Source organism: Lemur catta, chromosome X (assembly GCF_020740605.2).
Source record: "Lemur catta isolate mLemCat1 chromosome X, mLemCat1.pri, whole genome shotgun sequence".
In the NCBI taxonomy this organism is placed as follows: domain Eukaryota; kingdom Metazoa; phylum Chordata; class Mammalia; order Primates; family Lemuridae; genus Lemur; species Lemur catta.
In genome coordinates, this window is record NC_059155.1 from 3,350,898 (window position 1) to 3,370,754 (window position 19,857).

The 19,857-nt window shown below is 38.1% G+C and overlaps 1 long non-coding RNA gene across 2 annotated transcripts in view; it reads left to right on the top strand.

Annotated features, from left to right (window-relative positions):
• The first annotated feature begins 3,295 nt into the window (after positions 1-3,295).
• LOC123628409 overlaps positions 3,296-19,857 on the top strand; it is a 130,628-nt gene continuing 114,066 nt past the window's right edge. Inside the window, exons 1-4 of one of the 2 annotated variants that reach the window (XR_006731628.1) lie at positions 3,296-3,919; positions 5,638-5,836; positions 6,564-6,631; positions 6,898-6,952. This is a non-coding gene — a long non-coding RNA (uncharacterized LOC123628409). Of the gene's footprint in view, positions 3,920-5,637; positions 5,837-6,563; positions 6,632-6,897; positions 6,953-19,857 lie in introns of those variants that run through there. The other variant, XR_006731629.1, reaches the window with a different exon arrangement.

Consider the following 19,857-nt stretch of genomic DNA (forward strand, 5'->3'; position numbering starts at 1 on the left):
CTGTATATCCTCATATCTTACTGCCCTTCAAACTCAACTGTCCAATACATTAGAAAAAATTTGTGAATTTGAAGGTGATCTGGCTCATTTTTTTTTTGTCTTAACTATGGCAGTGATGCTTCTTCCAGCTTACCCAGAGTGGAAGCTATCTCCTGGCTGATGAATTTTTAGATTTCCTTAAGTCCAGACTGTTCTAGCCCTTCAGACCTCTTGTAGTTACACATTGGAATGTGTAAAACTCCTTCCTGTGACTGTTATTGTCCAGATGTTCGGCTGTGCTTTGTAGCAAGTACATGCTGACTATTTGTGGGTATTCTTATTTTCAAGTATTTCACATACCCTCATTTATCTTTGTGCTTCTTCTCAGCAGATACTGGTACTGTATTGTCTCATGGCTACTAGTGGATTGCTTCCACCTGTTCATAATTTAGGTTTACTGGGATACCTTGTCACCTAGTTTTGTTGATACTGTTTATGAGAATATTTTTGTTTTATAGTCTAGTATTCTATTTTAAAAAATAGGTGAGTCAGGGAAATAGTTTTGTTGATACTGTTTATGAGAATATTTTTGTTTTATAGTCTAGTATTCTATTTTAAAAAATAGGTGAGTCAGGGAAATTCAAAAACTATGATGACATTGCTGTCATCTAAAAATCTAAATCTAAAATTTTAGATTCTAAAATCTAAAACTTCACTGTCCCTCCAAGATCCTGCCTTCATTTTTGAAAGATATTTTTGCTAGGTATAAAATTCTATTATAGTTTGGTAGTTACTTTCTTAGTTTTCTCATTAATGTGGTTTCAGAATTCAGTAACTATCTTGAGGGAAAAATTGGTAGTTCCCTCCCCCATCACTTCTCACCAGAATCCTAGCTCCTCAAGTGTCTAATACTTTTTCTCTATCCTCAAAGTTCTGCAGATTTCTATCCCTCAGTCCAGGCCCTTACTCATATGCCTACCTACTTGCCTGATGGCCAGAATCAGCAAATGTCCTGAGGGAAAAATTGGCTGTACAGTGTCATTGCATCTCTCTCCTGAAGTCCTGGTTGCCTCAACATTGCTCCAGTACCTTAAAACAGGTGTTTTAAAATTTTATCTGGCTTCATAGTTATTCTCAGTGGGAGTATTAGTCTGCTACAAGCTACTCCATCATAGACATAATCAGAAGTCTGCCTATACACGAAGTATTTAAAAATTAAATATTTTCTTCATGAATTTCAGAAATTGCTGAAGAAGAGTGACATTTTAGGAGATTCTTTTTCAGATATTTATCTCACTGCTCTTCAAGAAGAAAGACTCTTAAAGGTGAACGAATATGGCCAAGACTGATGGAAACTGTTACATTATTGCATCATTTCCCTGACCTCTGTTTGAGTGTGAAAAAGATAAGGAATTATATAAGTTAATGCCAGATTAATCAGGTTTGAAAACTAGTTTCTCATAGACCATGCAAAGATAGTCATTGTTTGTAATTTCTGCACTTTTAGAGTATAATTGAATGAGGTACTACTATTCTCTGATCGTTATGAAGTCTGCAATAGTACTGCTATTCAAAGTTATTTTCTTTTGGTAGATTAATTATTCCAGTAAAATACAAATAATCATCTGTCTAGTTTTCAAGGACTCAGATATAGCCACTGTCAATAAATCACAGGAGCAATGTCCCTCTTTTGAGATAGAGAGCTCTGTGCTGAGGAATCTACCATGAAAGAGGAAGTCTCTTGAGAGTAGAATTGACTCTACTATCATCCTTTCTGCCACAGTACCAAAGACACCCTTGACTGTATATTCCACAGCTGTGCAGAAAGTTTTCAAGACATGATTACATTGTTTTCTGCAAGGTCTGCATCTTGGAAGCTCTCCAGAAGGGGTGATAGGGCCACGGAAACACTGAGAACTATTTTTTGAATTGCCATGCAAGGGGGTGTTTGGATTGTAGCTCTTCTACTCACCAGCTACATGACCCTGGGCCACTCACTCACCTCTTTGTGCATAAAATTCCTCATCTTAAAATCATCCTAACAATATTGGCTTCATAAGGCAGACACTTCATAAGGGTCAACTGTAATAATAGAGGAGAAAGTCACTGGTAAATTTCAAAGTGCAGCATACTGGTCAGGGATCAATATGCTTGCTGTTTCGTTCCCTATAATGCTACTGGGGTCCCGGGGTGGAAGAGGTGTAATCTCACATTTCATCAAATTCAGTAATCTTCTTTTCAATGTCCTTATATAGGTGACTTGTTAGCTTCTGCATGCAGGGCTTCTTCAGAGATGGGAGAGCATTCCCTTGTGCTTATCTGCCAGCCCACACACCAAGTTCTGGGAGACCTACGACTTCTGAGTTTCTGTGGTTGAGGAATGAAAGAGCAATGAAGACTTCTGAAGCCCAGAGATAAGCTATGTGTTTGGGTTTGGTTTTGTCTAGCTTCTGATCTGAGAAACTTGCAGTCTCCTGGTTAGGATGTCTAATCAGCTCTGAGAATGGGCTTGTTTAATATGGACCCCTTTCTCTAAACACTTGGATATTCCTAGGGGAAACCAAATGCCAGTCCATCACTCTAGGGTTTTTTGGGGGTCTTTTAAAGGATGGGTTTCTCTTCTGAAAGGTTGAAGTCACCTGAGATTCTGGGTAAGGGCTGGAGTAGGTTACCTAGTATGCTAAGCAGTTGCTTAACAGGATGAAAAAGAAGAAATATTTAAGCAGGAAGGACTATTGAACACTTTTGCATTAGCTAAAAACTAATTTATACTAACCTGTTTTGTATGCAAAATAGTCATAGGATCTTAATAAGTTATTTAATCATATTATTTGAGATTGTACAATGTGTGTAGTTTACTTCACATTAGTTATTTTCACCTGTGGTTACCAAATGATACCTTCTTAACATTAGGCCTACAGAAAATTAACATAATACTTTTGTTCTCTGCAAAAGGCTGCAACAAGAGATCTCTAGATGTCTTTTTTCTGACTCACAGACAGGTCTTCTATTCTTGGATTCTGCCTTAGTCATTTTGGGTTGCTGTAATGAAGTGCCATACACTGGGTGGCTTATAATCAATGGAAATTTAGTTCTCACAATTTTGGAGGCTGGAAGTCTGAGATCAGGGTGCCAGAATGGTTGAGTTCTGGTGAGGACCTTCTTTGGGTCTGTTAAAGGAGATGGACATATTCTTACTGTGTCCTCACATGGACACAGAGCAAGCTAGCTCTCTGGCCTTTTTTTTATAAGAGCACTAATCCCATTCACGAGGGCTTCACCCTTATGACTTAATCACCTCCCAAAGGCCCCTCTTCCTAATACCATCACATTGTAGGTTATGAATTTGGGGGGGATACAGACATTCAGTCCATAACTGATGCCTTCCTATAATTCTTTTAGAATGACTTGGACTCTTTCCCAGTCCACTTGGGTCAGGTTTCTTGTCCAGCCTGGAAGCAGAGCAGTAGCCTGTATGGCCTTCCCTTTGACCTGGGACTCTGGTGACTTGTAGAACTCATATTTATAGTTATAGTTACAGTCTAATGCTTTCTACAGACTGCTGCTTTGAGAAGTTCAACCTCTTAAATACAGTTGCATTAAAGAATTCTATCGAAAAGAATTTGCTGAATTGTGATTATAAACGAAAGAGCTTTGTGGGGATAAAATGTATTCCAACAAGAGAGCCCTATGTTTGTTTTCCAGCCTCTTCTCCTAGTGCTTCACTTCTAATCCCTTTACATAATGAAACATTTCAACAGAGAACCAAGTAAAAATTATGACATATTATCTTCTCAAAGTCTTGAACCCCCATCCCTACCATAGAAGAGACTCCTCTTTTCACAGAAGCTAAAGCCAGTCCCAAAGGCCAGTTCCTCCCCAAGAGCAATTCTATTTGGATGTTGAATCTACTCCTTCCCAAGCATGGTGATCTACAAATGTAAGTTCAGCTGTATAAATGCCTTTCTGCAGCCTGAAAGAATTTTTTGTCTCTGTGTTATTAAGTAATATGACAGTGTCTCATATTTTGCTAGTAAAATTTAGAATGTTAATCTCATAAAGGGTTAAATTGCTTTATCTGGGTTATATAGCACTCCTTTATTCTGGGGAAAGCAAAGTTCTTTGTATACAACATGTGTCCTCATAATATCCTGGCTGGGAGACTTGAGAGAGAGTAGAAGCATCATTAGTTCCCATTTCGCAGGTGGAAACAAAGCATGGAGAGACAAACATATTTGCCAAGATAGTGGTTCTCAATTTCATTTTGGGGACATTCCCGGGTTTCTCATAGTATTTCAAGATGCCTCACAAAATTGTTCTAAAATTGTCAAAGCCAAATTCATTTTAATTAACTTTAATTTTAAACTAAAGTTACAGCATTTTGGTGGTGGGGTAGGTGAATTTTACATAGTACAAAAAATTGTTTTGAGTAGAACCAGTGAAATGTCAAAACTCCAGAAATGTTTGGGCAGCAGTGGACTAGTCGATACCACAATAAGCATCAAAATGACCCAGGTCTGGTGCTGAGAGGTATAAACAGTTGAGTCATCCTCCATGGAGCTGGATTTTCAAAGGCAGTGTCTTGTGTGATAACATGACTGAGGATATGCCTCTTCTCAACAGGGTTTTTACAGCACTTGAGAATGATCCTTACAACCTTTTGTGGTGACCTGATATTTTTCACTAATAGAGAGGTAAAAAAATATATTGATACATTGGGAATATCGAGAAATTTAGTTTGGCTGGAGCACAGGCTCATAATGGTAGGATTATATCAAATATATTTGGAAAAGTAGTTTGGGGGGGCACATTTTTGAGGGCCTTGACTTATACTGAGATGTTTCAACATTTTCAAGTAGGCAATGTGGAGACATTGAAGGTTTATGAGCAGGGATTAGAGGAGAAATATGAAATGGCCAGAGTTAGAATCTAAGAATATCAATATGGTTAGAATATGTAGGTTTGGCTAAACTGGGACTAGTGAAGACAGAGAAATCAGTCAGAAACTTGCAACACTTTGGATGAAAGGTGTGATTAAACTTTATTGTGAACTCTCTTATTGCCACTAGTGTTTAAAAGCAGATGAGGTGTTACCTCTTGAATCCCACAGACTGTCTAGTTATGCTGGCAGGGATCTCACCTGACTCAATTTAAAAAAAAATCCTTTTGTTTGCCTTTCAAAGACACTTGTTAAGAACGGGCTTCTCAAGCTGTTTATAATACTGTTGGCATCAAGTCTATGTGGTTCCATGAAGCACTAAGTTCTGAGTGACTGTCTTTAGTTGATCTAATTGAAAGTAAGAACATCACTTCAAACAGATCAAGTCTGAGGTGCTGTCAGAACTGGCGTTTGTGAGCTTGAGCAGTGGATCCTTATTCCATTCTGATGTCAGAGGAAATAGAGGGATTTCCCTGTACTCAGTTCAATAGCCATGATTTGACATATTTGAAGGGGGAAAAGTAAGAGCTGTTCAATTTTGATCCGAGTTTTTCTGTTCTTAAAAACTTTTTGTCTAAGAATACTAGCCAGTGCCTTGAGACACTCGGTAAATATTTAAAGAATTAATTTGCTTTGATGAAAAAAGTTGTCTTCCATAACTTTCATTATATGTACTTTTAGCAAAGGAGATTTCTCTCATTATATACTTCTTATGATAGACAAATTCCATCATCTCTACAAAGAGAAAATTCTGACAAATGGCAGAATAATTTTAAAGTTATAGGACTACCATAGCATCCACAGGAACCTTGAGTAAGCACGATGAACCCTGACCCTCAGGGTGAATTTGTAAGCCCTTGGCAGTGAGATGAGATGTCTTCCTTCAGCTTGAAACAAAGTAAACCTATCACATCATGGGTAAGTTTGTGTGTTGATGCCATATTTACTCAGTTGCTGCTGTGTCGTTACACAGACACTTCATTGGGTTCCCACCGTTCCACTTATTGTGATAGCTTTGTATAGTTTTGTTTCAAAGATCTGTTTGATCCAGTTTTTATTTCCTCTTTGACCTGCTTTCATCACTGCCCATGCCTCCCCTGTTCCACTAGGTGGCATTCTCACCTATATTACTGCAGCTGTGCACACTTTAAGAAGTGGCCAGCCAAGCTGTGGGCTGGGTTGTGCTTTTCCTGAGAGGGGGAAACACTTCTGAGTTGCTGGTATCCATGCCCCTCTACTCCCAAGTCTGGCACCAAGAAGCTATTTCATACATTCCTGCCTTTCAAAGTCATCATTGAATATCTACTTTATGCAAGGCACTAGGGTAGACACAGAGGCAAGCTTTGTGTTATACCACTATCTGGGCCCTCCACGAGCTCACAGTCTAGAGGCAGGAGGCAGGGGGCATAAGAGCTAGAGCAGAGGGCCACATCAGGGTAGAGAATGCTGCTTACTGGGGGCTCTGAAGGTATAGGGGTCTATGACCTTGATATGTGGGGCTCTTGGCATAGGGTCAGGGGCTCCCTGGCATGTAGCAAATGGGGGGACTACCGTTGCTGCGTTATTTCCCTGGCAGTGCCCTAGAGTTCAGCCCCTGAGACCAGGGGAGGAAAGCAGTGGCTATGAGTGTTTCCTCCCATCCCAGGAGCTGCCTGGGGTCTCCCACAGTCTCAGAGACAGAGGAAGAAATGTGCCCACACTGCTCCAATACCAGTAAGTGGAAATATTTATAGCTCTCTCATTTGGTTTTTTTACCTTATTTTTTTTATTTTTTGAAAATTAAAAAAATATATAAAGTTACACCCACAAAAGTAATCGTACTCATGTTCCTACTAACAAGAATTAATCGTTCTTAACCTCCTAATATATTGGTTTCCTGATTTTTTATGTTTATACTTTTAAAAAATTACACAGACAACATAGTAATACATTGCCCCTTTTCTCATTTGTTTTAATCTATGTTCTTCCTATTCATACAGGACTAATTCTTGGATTCAGTTATGGGGTACCCACATGCTCCGACATAAATGCTTCACAGTATAATGGCAACAGAGAATTGTTTTTCTACCTTTTTTCTCTCCTTGAACCTCAAATGCAAACTTAAAATTTTTTCTAGAGTTTAAAAGTATATTGTAGAAAATGTGTGAAATTTAGAAAGATGAAAATAAACAAATCACCTATAGTCCCACTGCTTGGAGAGAACCATAGTTGATTTTCATTTTGGTATTGTGTTCCCTTCAGTCATTTTTCTACATAGTTTTTTACAAGATTAGCTTAATATTGGATTTACTATTTTATAATCTGCCTTTTCACTTAATTTCATATGTCTTTATATGTTCTTCTACCTTATGATTTTTAACAGTTGCCTAGTATGCCATTTTTTAGCCATAGCAATGTCATACATTGTAATTGCTATTGCTAGACATTTACTTGGTTTCCTTTTTTTTGCTGTTACAGTAGCATGTGTTCTTGTACATAAATCTTTATGTGAACGTCTAACTGTAAGAATAAATTTCTAGCAGTGCAATTTCTTAAAGGAGCATACATTAAAAGATACTTTTATTGTATTTTTCTTTAGCAATGTAATACATATTTATTATAGAACATGTAGAAAACACAGCTATACAAAAAGGAGAGCATAAAAGTCACCCATAGTTCTTCCCACTCTGAAGTAGCCATTATTATTTTATTATAACCATCCAGTCTTCTTTTCTCTGTACTCTGCATATTTTTTATTTAATATATTCTGAATATCCTTTTAATTATTCTTTACACCTTCACTGGTTGCATAATATTTCATTGTATGAAAATACCACAATTTATTTGGCCAGTCTGCTACTGTTGAACATTTATTTTCTGTTTTTCTCTACTGTAAATAATACAGAGATGAGTATTCTGTGGCTGTCTTTGCAAAAGTCCTTGATTGTTTGCCTCGAAGAAATTCCTAGATGTGCAATTGTTGGTTCCACCTGTATGTACATTTTTAAGGCTTTTGATGGGTATTGCCAAATGGTTCTGTAACAATTCTCATCTTAGAGGCAAAGTATGAACATGCCCCTTTGTTCTGAATTCTTGATATCACTGAGTATTTTGCCAATTTGACTACAAAGAATTGGTATCTTATTTTAAAATATGCATTTATTTAATTGTTAGTAAAGCTGAACATTTTTTTCTTTTTTTTTTCTCTTTTGCCAAATATTCTGTTCTGATGTAAGTTTTTCCTTATTTTCTTAAGAGATTTTTAAATTAATTTAAAATATTAAGTACTTGTCATTTGTGCAGGTTTTCTCCTTCAACTGATTGTTGTGATGAACTATATGTCTAGATTTTTTTTTTTTTTATCTGAGACAGAGTCTCGCTCTGTTGCCCAGGCTAGAATGAGTGCCGTGGCGTCAGCCTAGCTCACAGCAACCTCAAACTCCTGGGCTCAAGCGATCCTACTGCCTCAGCCTCCCAAGTAGCTGGGACTACAGGCATGTGCCACCATGCCCAGCTAATTTTTTCTATATATATTTAGTTGTCCATATAATTTCTTTCTATTTTTAGTAGAGACGGGGTCTCACTCTTGCTCAGGCTTGTCTTGAACTCCTGAGCTCAAATGATCCACTCGCCTCGGCCTCCCAAGTGCTAGGATTACAGGCGTGAACCACCGCGCCCGGCCTAGATTTCTTAATATTAAATTGCATTCCTGGAATAACTTCTCCTTGCTTATGGTATCTTGCTGGATTGGGTTTGCTAGCATTTCATTTAGGATTTTTTCATTTATATTTGTAAGTGATATTAGTCTTCAGTTTCCTTTCTGTGTGTGTTTATGTATGTTGATTAGGTTTTGTGGTCAGGATAACTTTAGCTTTATAAAATGAATAGGCTTGTTTCCTTCTAAAAATGGGAAACACTTTTAGAGCATGGAAGTTATTTGTTCCTTGTAAATTAAAAAGAACTTGCTCATAAAACTGTCTAGGCACTGTAATAATCACTGGAGGAAATGATTTTTAACAGCCTGTTTTTCCCACGTTTTCTACTTTGTGATTTCAGTTTGCTAATTTTCCTAGAAAATTGTCTATTTCATTGAGATTTTAAAATTCATTAGTATTTTTACAGATTTATTGTGATATAATACACATACCAAACAAGTCACCCATTTAAAGTGATTTTTAGTGTATTCACAGAGCTCTACGACCATCATCACAACCAACACGATAAATTTTTTGACATTTTTGAAGCCCTAGAAAGAAACACAATACCCATTAGCAATCACCTTCTACTTCCCCTAGTCCTAGACAACCACTAATCTACTTTCCATCTCCATAGGTTTGCCTATTCTGGACAGTTCATATAAATGGATTTATACAGTATATAGTCTTTTATGACTGCCCTCTTTCACTTAACATAATGTTTTTAGGGTTCATCCATGTCATTCATAGCATGTATCAATACTTTATCTTTTAATTAATAGACTATTTTTATAGGAGGTTTTTTTTTTTTTTTTTTTTTTTTTTTTGAGACAGAGTTTCACTCTGTTATCCGGGCTAGAGTGAGTGCCGTGGCATCATCCTAGCTCACAGCAACCTCAAACTTCTGGACTCAAGCAATCCTCCTGCCTCAGCCTCCGGAGTAGCTGGGACTACAGGCATGCACCACCATGCCCGGCTAATTTTTTTCTGTATATATTTTTAGCTGTCCATATAATTTCTTTCTATTGTTTTAGTAGAGATGGGGTCTTGCTCTTGCTCAGGCTGGTCTCGAACTCCTGAGCTCAAACAATCCGCCCACCTCGGCCTCCCAGAGTGCTAGGATTACAGGCATGAGCCACAGCGCCCGGCCCTATAGGAGTTTTAAGTTTACACAAAATCCCCCCCACTCCTGACCATAGTTTTTTCCACTAACATCTTGCATTGGTGTGGTACATTTGTTACAATTGATGGACTGATATTGATACATCATTGTTAACTAAAGTCCATGGTTCACATTAGGGTTCACTCTTTGTGTTGTTCAGTTCTGTGGGTTTTGACAAGTGCCTAATGCCATGTATCCACCATTACAGTGTCATAGAGAATAGTTTTGATGAATAGGTAAAACACAGGGCATTTTTAGGGCACTCTTTCCCTCTTTCCCCCAAACCCTAGCAACCATTGACCTTTTTTAATTGTCTCTGTAGTTTTGCCTTTCCTGGAATGTTATGTAATTGTAATCATACAGTATATGTAGTCTTTTTAGATAGACTTCTTTCACTAAGCAGTGTGCATGTAAGCTTCCTCCATGCCTTTCTGTGGTTTAATGCCTTAATTATTTTTGAAGCTGAATAATATTCCAGTTTATGGATGTACCACAGTTTATTCATTCACCTTTTGAAGAACATCTTGGTTGCTTCCAGTTTGGGACATTTAAGGATAAATCTGCTGTAAACATTTTTGTGGATACAAAAGTTTTCAACTGATTTAAGTAAATACTAATGACCATGGTGCTAGGTTGCATGGTAAGACTATGTTTAGCTTTGTAAGAAACTATCAAACTGTCTTCCAAAGTGGCTGTGCCATTTTGCATTCCCACCAAGAGTGAATGATAATTCCTGTTGCTCTACATCCTCGACCACATTTGGTGTTGTCATTTGTTTGTATTTTCACCTTTCTAATAGGTTTATGGTGGTATTTCATTGTTGTTTTAATTTTCAATTCCCTAATGACATATGATGTTGGGCATATTATTATAGGCTTATTTACCATCTGTATATCTTCTTTGATGTGGTATCTGTTTAGATATTTATCCCATTTTCAAATTGGATTGTTTGTTTTATTTTTGTTAAAGTTTAAGAGTTCTTTGTATATGTTATATACAAGGCTTTTATCAGATAATGTGTTTTGAAAATATTTTTCCCATTCTTTGTATTCTCTTTTTATTCTCTTAACAGTGCCTTTCACAGAACATGTTTTTTTTTTTAATTTTAATAAAGTCCAGTTCCTTTTTATGGCTAACTCATATCCCATCATATGGATATACCACATTTTGTTTATCCATTCATCACTTCATAGATACTTGGGTTGCTTTCTTTTGGCTATTATAAATATTGCTGTTATGAATGTTTACGTGTAAGTTTTTGTTTGAACATATGTTTTCATTTCTCTTGAGTAGATACCTAAGCAGTGGAATTGCCGAGTCATACAGTAACTCAATGTTTAACTCTGAAAAACTGCCCAACTTTTCCAAAGTAGTTGCCACCATTTTACATTCCCACTAGCAGTGTAGGAGGGTTCCATTTTCTCTATATCCTCACCAAGGCTTGTTATTGTCAGTATTTTAGTATAGCCAGTGTAGTGGATGTGAAGGGATATTTCATTGTGTTCTTATCTGTATTTCCCTAATGACTCATGAGCATATTTTCATGTGCTTATTGGCCATTTGTATATCTTCTTTCCGTCTTCACTTTTGATAGTCTCTTCTTTGGAAATTTCATGGATTTAGTAAACCTTCATGCAGATGATTTTAAATATTAACTTCAAACTCTGACCTTTCTCCTGAGATTGTCTCAGTTTCCCATCTGCTTCCTAGGTATTAATGTCCTGATTATATCTCACAATCAGTGTATCTCAACTGAACCTCATCATCTTTCTTCCCACGCTATTTATTCCTCTGTGTTCTCTATTTCTGTTAATTATACCACTATTCTTCTAATCATCCAAACTTTAAACTTGGCATCATATCTGGATGTAAGAGGAACAGGATAAGGAAGAGTCCATTTGTTGCCAAGTTCTGTGTTACTTTCATAATATTTTGTGTATGTTTTCTCTTTAATCTTTAGTCTCCCCTTCTTGATCTTTATCTTCTTCTGACTTTCTTAATTCTTTACTCTTCTGGTTCTCCTATGTCTGATCATTTTATCTGAGATTATTTTTATGTGACTGTTAAATGACCTACCTTTTTCTTGACCATCTTCTTTTGTGACCAATGTATACCTTCTTCCTTCATTACTTTTATGTAATCCCAAGATTTGAACTATCACTTATATACTTATAACTCCCAAATATATATTTCTAGCCCTGTAATATTCTGAGTACTCCAGACACATCTATCCAACTATCTGTAGGACAGATGTCCAACTGGATAGATGGGCATTTATAGGCTAGATGCCCAAACTGAGCTCTTCCCACCTCAGTTTCCCCCAACTTGCTACTCTTCTCATTTTTTCTAGTCAATGGCAACACCATCCATCTGGGATTCTCAGAACAGAAATCTGGCCATCATTCCTCTTGTCTTCCTCTCCCACAAAGCCAAATATTCACCAAGTTGATTCTATCCTAAAACTCTCTTTAATCTGCCATCTATATCCCCATGCTACTTCTTTGTCTAAGCTTTTATAATCAATCTCTCATTTAGACTATTTCAGTGATCTTTAATCTTGTTTTCCTGTCTCTAGTCTCTTACCATGTCCACACAGCCCCCTTCATGTAGCCCACTGACATAAAGTAATTTTCCAAACCAAAAATTTAGTCATGCCATTACACTGTAAAGAACAAACAAAAACAAGAATAGAAATAACAACAACAAAATAAAAATAGAAAAATATTTAGTCTTCCTGGTGGCTACTTACTTTTCTAAAGGATAAAGTTTAAGCTCCTTAGGCTGGCATATTGAACCGCTTCCTGCCTATTTCTTAAGCTTCATCTCTCATCACTCCCTGACCCCTACTTTATCTCAGGCTCCAGTAATATTCTTCTATGTCTTTTAACATGTCCCCTCTTCTTGGACTCCTCTTCCTGCCTTGTATGCCTCGTAAACCACCATTTGTCCTTCAAAACCCCGTCTTGGTGTCCTCTTCTCTGGAAAGCCTTTTCTGAAGCTTCTAAACACAATGAATTATGTCCAGCTCTGAGATTCTTTTGAATTTTGACAATGTCATGTTACAGCTCTTTTGTTTATATGTCTGTCTTCCCTATGAGCCTGTGAACTCTCCAAGGACAGACTGTGGCTGAGTTTTACTAAGTGCTCAGTAAATATTTATTGAATTAAAGATTCTGATGTCCCATGGGTTGAATTGTGACTTTTGAAGTTTATGGGGCATTGAGTTTGGAAATAACATTATAACACAAGTTTCATCTCTTTAATTTTCTCTCCTAGTCAAAGAGCTCCAAGCCTTGAGATTTCTTGGAGGTAGGCATGATCACATGGCTGGAATCCAGAGGGGATAGTTGATAAGAACCTGCTTCAGTGAATGCAGATTTACATACTTTCTGATAGCTCTGTACATAAAGAAAATGCTTCCAGCCCCTCCTTGCCTGGCTCTTAGCTTAACTGCTGATAGCTTTCTTGATTTAGGAATCACTTCTGGGCCAATGAGAGATCAGATTCCTTTAGGGGGTTGAGCATAATGTCACTTGGTGCCATTGCTAGAGGCCTGCAGAGCTTGGGATTCTGAGAAGCAATCTTTGGGCTAGAACTTACCCCAAGAGAATGGACAACTCTGTGACTGAGAGTGCAAGCCTAGAATAGACCCAAGAGCCTCTACTCCAGAGACTTTGAGGAGTTTATGATCCCATCTGGGCCTAAAGATATAAGCACTCAAGGATAGCAGTGTAGTTTGGGAGACAATAGCCCAGAGCTACTCTAGGCTCAAATTCCCCAGGACCAGAAAATCAATTTGGTTTCCCTCGGCTCTGTGGGACTGACCTTTAAGACTGCTTGCTGCCCCTGAGAGTGACCTCTCAAGGAAAATCTCAGGGGACTCAATACTCACTTGAGTAGACAGGCTCCAGGAAGACCTGGATGCGCCTTAGGAAGTCAGGTTGTTGAGCCCAGTTTAGCCTGTTCCACCACGCTCCACACACTTTACCATGGAAGTCTAAACACAGGTTAGGGCAGAAGTCAGTGGGGGGAAGGATTGGGGCTCAGTGACCTTTCATAAGTGGTGCTTAGCTGTGAAGCCTATGTGCTTGGGAAATTAGCACTGCCCCTGTCAGGATGGGTTTTCACTATGTTATGCTTTCCTAGAGTGAACTTCCAATCTCAGGCCAGTAATTCCCTGTTAAGTGGCTTTCTTACTCTTACACCTTGGTGAGCCTAATAGAGACTAAAGCTTAGTATACTTTTGTTTTATGGAATGAAATTGTTATTTCTGGTTGAGAGACTAAGTGGAAGCTAAAATTGAAAAAATGCCTTTGCAGTACTGTGTAATAGTTTACAAAAACCCTCACATACATTAATCAATTCATTCAGTCTTCACACAAGCTAGTGCCTGTCCCTTAGGAGACATTCACATGTTTGGTGTATGGATGAACATGAGGATTTATTGTACATATTTTACAGATTGGAAAACTGAGGCCCAAGTAGGTGAATTGAGTTTCCTAAAATTCAAATCTACAGTTAGTCCAAGTGTAGAGTCTATATTTGAAATCAGTCTCATTTCAGGTCAACGTATACTGAGCACCTTTTAAGTGACAGGTACTTGCCAGTGATGAATAAACATATTCCTTGGTTTTGAGAACTTACAGGCTTGTCAAACAAATAATTTCAACACGATATGCTAACTGGCATGATAGAGAACTTTGTGTGATGCTATAGGGTCACAGAGGAAGAGCACCTAATCCAGCCTGATAAAGTCACAAAAGGATTGTTGAAGATGTGATAATCAGTTAATTTTTGAAACTTCAGTAGAGATTTCCCAGGGGCAGAGAGAACATTCAAGGCTGAGAGGTCAGCTCCAGTGTGGGCACACAGGTGCAAGCCAGCATAATATGTTTATAGGATTGCTAGAGTATTCCTTGCCAAGGGGAAATTATGGTAGAAATTATGACTAGAGAGGTAGGCAGGATTCAGATCCTTGAGGATGTAAACTTCGCCTTGTACACCATTGGTTACCACACATTGCTGAATTATTCAAATCATCTGGGGAACTTAGACATTTTCTTGATTAGCTAGGTTTGAGAATCACATCTGGAGGCAACAGGAATGATTGAAAGATTGGTAGTGGAGGAGGGACATAGACTGGACACTGAATTTGTCCAAGTGAGATATGGTGGACTTAATAAGGCAATTGCAGTGAGGATGGGGAGGAAGAGAGAGATGCAAAGAGATTTTAAAGTGGTGAAATTCTTATGATACTGTCAGGAGGTTTGGTAAGGGGAGGGAAGTGTCTAGGATAATTCTTCAGGTTTCTGCCTGAGTAGAGGCTGGTATTTCTGACTAAGATCAAGAACGAAGGGTAGAGATAGAATGGAGAACAATAGATAATTTCATCTTGGAACCTGCTGAATTTTAGGTACTGTGAGACTTCCATCTGGGAGAGTGGCTATTCTATTCCAGAACTCAGGATAAATGTCTGGGCTGGAAATACAGATCTGGGTGGTTTAAACCCACGTGAGTAGCAGAGCTCTCTCAGGGAGATTGTGTAAAGAGTGCACCTTCAATTATTGTTCCCCTTCCCTTCAAGTGTTGTTCTCTTAGGGAAGCAGAAGCAGTTTGTTTTTCTTTTTTTTTTAAATGTGTGAGTGGGGTGAAATGGGGTAGTGAAAATGGCATAAAAGATGGAATAGAAGACCTGAGTTCAAGCCTTGCCTCTGCACTTCATAACTCTGCAACCCTGAGCAGTTCCTGAGCCTCTCTCAGCTTCCAGGTCTTCATCTATAAGACAATGGTAATAGGAATATCTTCTTCCTAGGATTATTGAGACAGTCCAATCAGAACACATATGTGAAAAATTGCCATGTAAAGAACCATAGAAACATAGTGGGTTTTCCCCCTAAAAATTGGATCAATAGGTAAGAATTACAAGGAGGCAGATTTGGCCCAACATAATAAAAGATTGTCTAATGCTTTTACTCTTGGATGATGGGAAGAGCTTTGGGAGATGGGAAGCTCTGAGGCTGTGGAGGCCTTTAAGTAGAAGGTAGGTTGCTGGATATATGCTGAGGATTTTGGTGCCAGGGGTTGGGTTGAACACTTCTTTACCTGTTTTCTGAAATTTCTTACACTAATTAGATTTTTATTAATTCTAAAAGCAATTACAGGTACATGGTTGTTTCTTTTCCTTTAAATCTCTTAAAGCACTGGGCAGTTCAGATCCTAGGTAGAGACTTTGTTTATATACACCTAATAACAGGGCAAACTGCTTCAGGTCTTACTGCATCAGGTATTTGTGGACATTTTCTAAATGCTCTTTAATGAGGATTTAGTAGGGTTGAAATTTGGGCAGGCTGTATAGTTCAGTTAGGCCTCTCTAACACAGATGGTGGGGAGGGATGGACATTTGGCTGTTGTGACAATGCCTAATTAGAGATTACTTTAAAATAATCAATTTTTCTTATTTTTCAAGCAGAAATGATATTATAAAAAGCTAATAAAATATTGCCAAGCAGAGGTCTTGATTATGTGCCATTGAGTAGGAAAAGATTATTTAAAATCAGCACACTAATTATTTATATGCAAACGGATATTAGAGAGCTTGGAAAGAGTTTTTCTTTAAACTGGGTTAGACATCCCCTAAGAGCTCATGTTTATAGTCTTAATTTACTCAGAAACCTGTTGTTGCTGTTTTTTTAATAGTTAGAGGAAAGGTAAAATATGCCAGTCCATGATTGAATCATCACAAATTTTGAAATGCTATGAATTGAATTATACTTTTCTGTATTTATTGTATTGCCAATCACTGATGTAACACACATTTGCTAAACAAAGCCCAATTTACTTGCTAACTTTCTCTACATAGAGATTATTTCTGAAAATGAAAGATCTCCACCCATGTCATGTGATGAGGAATTATCTTTATGATTGTTGAGGTGACTTCCCTGGCTCTTTTAAAAACATCACTAAAATAATTATTCCAAATAATACTAATTACATAACTAGAAAATATTCTGCTAGGGAAAAATTGCTGTAAACCATATAGAGATGAACATTTTTGGAAAGCCAAGAATATAAGAAAATATATTAAGTCCTAATTGTGGGTGAGAGCTAATTTCACCTTCCTGATGGTTCAGTAAGCCCTTCCAGATTGTTGCAAGGCCCTCAGTCAGCTTTTGATTATCTTTTTTCCATTGTGCTGTAGCTGTGACAAGGGTTGGTTGATAGAAACTTCTAGTTAATATTTTGAAAAAGTAAAAGTGTTTAAATACTCTTGCTTCCCCCCACCTTACTCCCTACCCCTGGTCCTCATCTATAGGAACTGATGGACCAAAAGAGGAGTACCCTGGCTGTGGTATCCTGAACCTTGAATCCTGGGATGGCGGGCAGTGAGGCAGAAGATTCAAGGACAGGAACTATGAATGGATGGAAGTTGGGAGGGGGAAAGAAAGATTGAGAATCCATCAAGAAACCAAAAGAAGAATCCAAGGAGTACGAGGTCTTAAGCCAAATCACAGGTAGTTGGGTCAGGGTTAGGGGTAACAGATACAAGGAATAATGGGGGCAATAGTCCAAGTCTTAGCCAGCCAAACCCTGCTTGGGCCATGGTGTATGACCTCTTTTGGGGCCCCTCAGTGTCTTTCTTAATGTTGCACATTGTAAATCATTGGGGTCTGACGCCAGAGGGAGGCTGAGCAGCTCAGTAAGCAGGCTGCTCCATCAGGGCTTTGCAGTGTCTGTTCACTTACAACCCATGGAGGTCTCTTTATTCCGGCAGGCTACTCCATACAACTCACTGGACATTTTCTAGCAGTTCTTCATTTGGTGTGCTGGAAAGAGCCCTGTCAGGGAGTGCGGGGGGAATGCTTGAGTTTTAGTCAGTGCTCTGCCACTAATTTGCCATGAAACCTTACCAATTCATCTAAACTTTCAGGGCCTCAGTTTCCCCATATATAAAATGAGTATTGAGGAGGCACAGATATATAACACATCCATCAGTAGTAAGTTCTAAAGCATAGAAAAGAATTCTGTGGCCTTTGGCATTTGGCTTGTTTGACTTGAGAAAAATAAATATACCTTAGGCACTACAGTTGAGCTGAAGCTATGAAAACCCTGAGAGTCAAAATCAAACTATAAATAGTCAGATCCTTTCCCCAGCTTGTTTGTCAGAGCCAGGGCTATTAGAGACAGTCACCTTTTTAGCATTTGTGGAAATGGCAGGAAGCAAACTGAATAGGGTGGAATAGTTGTGTTCCGAGGCCTCTGCAGATGCATTAGCTTACATACCAGTAATAAACCAGAGGTCCACTGTGTTCCAGGCACTCTGATGGGACTGATAGACCCCTAGTGATGTACGCTGCACCGGCAAGCTGGAAAACTTTTGTCCTTTGCCAAATCACACATGGCTCATTTGCTGAGGGCTGCAATAAGATTGAGTGTCTCTTCTGAACGGCCCACCCTGTTGGTCCTGCCAGGATGGGACAAAAGACATAAGGGCTATCAGTGGACTTTAAAATGTTAATTTTAAAAATAAGCATTAATTATAAAAAATAGCCTTAATTATAGCTTACAACAGGCAGGCTACGCATTTCTGAATAGTTTAACAAACAAGGGAATAAGTGAAGAGTTGATACGTGCTGGTGGGTTCATCTGCATGCTGTCCCACACCCGAACTGTAATACTGCAACACCACAATTTCCAGCCAAATTACAAGCACAACAAATTAACACAATTTGTTAATTTCCTTTTCAATTGTACTACCAAGAGGAATACTTCTGTCTTTTGGCTTTTTTGACATAGAGACTTCATCTTAAAAGCAGAAAGACTTTAATATAGCTAAATCTATAACTATAACAAATAAAGCTTGTTTTCATTTTCCTTACCCATCTGGCTAAGATTTATAATTAATTATTCAACCAATGCATCTTAAACATCCTAGTTAAAATATACACTGCTGGCCAGGAATTGTTCAACCCCCAGCACACTTTTGTTTGCCTGTAAGGAATAAATACTTAGAACTGTAAATGGGTAAACTCAATCTTTCCATGTAGCGAGGTCAACAGAACTCATGGTGAACATACAAAGGATAGGGGACTAATTATTACTGAGATTCAGGTAAGTGATTTCTTAGGCATTCTAGCTGTCATGCTGTGGAATAATTGTAAACCCACCAGGAAGGAATTGCAAAACACAACCTACTTATTCTTTCCCCAATGGCTATATAGAATTTTTTTCTGTCCTGTAGTTTGTGCCAACTCTCTATTTAATCATTAAAAGGAATGTTATTTTAGGTATTGCTTCCTCAATAACAGCATTTGACTGAAATTCTACAGAATGGTGACTTTGCCCAGAGTGCAGCTTCAATATGCTGGCATGATTTAAGGCAATCAGAGCTATTAGAAATGAAATGGAGAGCTCTGTAGCAATTGTATTTAAAGTTTTGCTTAAGTTTAATATTACATCTGACTAATGTAACCATTTGTATCCAGCCTCATCAGTGACAATATACAATTGTTAAATACCATTTCATAGGCATAAAGTGCCTTGGCTTTGGTACAATTTTATGATCATGCCATATTATAGTACTTTATTACTATCATTTAAATATCAATAATAGCAGCAGCAAATATTCTAGGCATGATATGTGATACAGAAACCAAGGTAGTGGGTATCCAGCTAAATTCTTCCTGCATCTAGGTCTTCACGTAGTCTGTTCCCTTGTCCAGGAATGCCTCTCAAATCTTGGTTGAAAGGCCTTTTCAGAGAAGTCCCCCTTTCTCCTCTCAGGATTCATGATCACCATTCCCATTTGTTTTCTTCATAGTATTTCTCACAATTCAAAATTATACCTGTATCTGTTTTTCTTTAAATTGTCTCCACTGGTAGACTATAAGCTATACAAGAGCAGAGACCATGTCTATTTTTTTATTCATTACATTTTAAGTTTTTTTTCTTTTTTATTTCAGCATATTACTGGGGTACAAATGTTTAGATTACATATATTGCCTTTGCCTCACCAGAGTCAGAGCTTCAAGCATGTCCATCCCCCAGATGGTGCACACCGCACCCACTAGGTGTGACTATACCCATTCCATCCTCCCCCTCCCACC